The following is a 2,041-nucleotide window of genomic DNA, read 5'->3' on the forward strand; positions in this document are numbered from 1 at the left end:
TTTGGTTAGGGATTGCATTATATGTGTAGATTGCTTTGGGTAAGATTGACATTTTCACGATGTTGAGTCTTCCTCTCCATGAGCATGGTATTTTTTTCCATTTCTGTAGGTCTCTTTTGGTTTACTGCAGTAGTGTTTTGTTGTCTCTGTGTAGGGCTTTTATGTCCCTGGTTAGATTTACTCGTAAGTATTTTATCTTTTTCAGGGCTATTATAAGTGGTTTTGTTTTTCTGATTTCCTTTTTGAAGTTCTCTTTGTTGGTGTATGGCAATCCAACTATTTTTGTATGTTATCTTGTATTCTGCTACTCTGCTGCATCTGTCTATTAGTTCCAGTAGTTTTCTTGTGGAGTCTTTAGGGTTCTGTATGTATAGTATCATATCATCTGCAAATAGGGATAGCTTTACTTCTTCCTTACCAATTTGAATGCCATTTATTTCTTTTTCTTGCCTCATTGCTCTAGCTAGGACTTCCATGACAATGTTAAATAGGAGTGGTGTTAAAGGGCATCCTTGTCTTATTTCCGTTCTCAGGAAGAATGCTTTCAGCTTCACTCTGTTGAGAATGATGTTGGCTGTTTGTTTTATATAGATGCCCTTTGTTATGTTGAGGAATGTCCCTTCTATAACTATTTTATTGAGAGTTTTTTTTTTTTAAACCAAGCATGGATGTTGGGCTTTATCAAATGCCTTTTCTGCATCAATTGAGATGATCTTGAGATTATTTTCTTTTGTTTTATATAAGTGATGGATTACGTTGATTGATTTGCTAATGTTGAAACATCCTTGGAAACCTGGTATGAATCCCACTTGGTTGTGGTGTATTATTTTTTTTGATGTGATGCTGAATTCTACTGGCTAGAATTTTGTTGAGAATTTTTGCATTTGTATTCATGAGAAATATTGATGTGTAATTTTCTTTTTTTGTGGTGTCTTTGCCTGCTTTTGGTTATCAGGGTTATGCTGGCTTCCTAGAATAAATTTCAGAGTATCTCTTTCTTTTCTATGCTCTGAAATAGTTTGAGTAGCACTGGTCTGAGCTCTCCTCTGAATGCTTGGTAGAATTCTCTAGTGAAGCCATGTGGGCCAAGATTTTTGTTGTTATTTTTATTTTTTTACCTTTTCAATCTCTTCTCTTGTCATGTGTCTGTTCAGATTTTCTACCTCAGTTTGTGTTAGTTTAAGTAGGTAGTGTGTTTCTAGAAATTTGTCTGTTTCCTCTAGGTTTTCAAATTTATTGGAGTACAGTTTTTCATAGTCTGTTATAATCCTTTTTATTTCAGTTGGGTCTGTTGTAATGTCCCCCAATCTCATTTCTTATTTACATTATTGCTTCCTCTCCTGTTTTTCTTTTGTCAGTTTGGCCAATGATTTGTCGATTTTGTTGATCTTTTCAAAGAAAAACTTTTGGTTTCATTGATTCTATTGTTTTTCTATTCTCTATTTCATTTATTTATGCTCTGATCTTTATAATTTCCTTTCTTCTGGTAGCCGTGGGCTTCTTTTACTATTCTCTATTTGTTCAAGTTGTAGGGCTAACATTTTGATTTTGGCCTGTTTTCCTTTTTTGATGTGTGTGTCTGTTACTAAAATTGACCTCTGATGTGTTTTCATTCTCACTTGATTCTAGGAGTTTTTTTTATTCCATCTTTGATTTCTTCTATGACCCAGCCAGAGAAGATGCTTTATATTATTTCAATGTTTTGGATTTTGTTGAGGGTTGCTTTGTGGCCTAAAATGCGGCCTATCCTGGTGAATGTTCTATGTGCATTGGAAAAGAATATATACTTTGCTGCTGTTGAGTGGAGTGTTCTATATATGTCTATGAGGTCAAGTTGATTGATTGCTGGCAACTTTCAGTTTACTTTACCAGGACATGGCTCAGCCTCCATTTGATGAAAATAGATGTCCAAGTGATAGAGTGGTCACAGGTCTCACACATATTTATTATAGTTAGAAATCCTCCTCTAGCTTGTCTGAGTGTTTTATACACAGGCCACCTGTAATAAAGGTGACTGGGTATAGTGCACTGGGGCGTGGAC

This window comes from Loxodonta africana, chromosome 21, assembly GCF_030014295.1.
Source record: "Loxodonta africana isolate mLoxAfr1 chromosome 21, mLoxAfr1.hap2, whole genome shotgun sequence".
Lineage (NCBI taxonomy): Eukaryota > Metazoa > Chordata > Mammalia > Proboscidea > Elephantidae > Loxodonta > Loxodonta africana.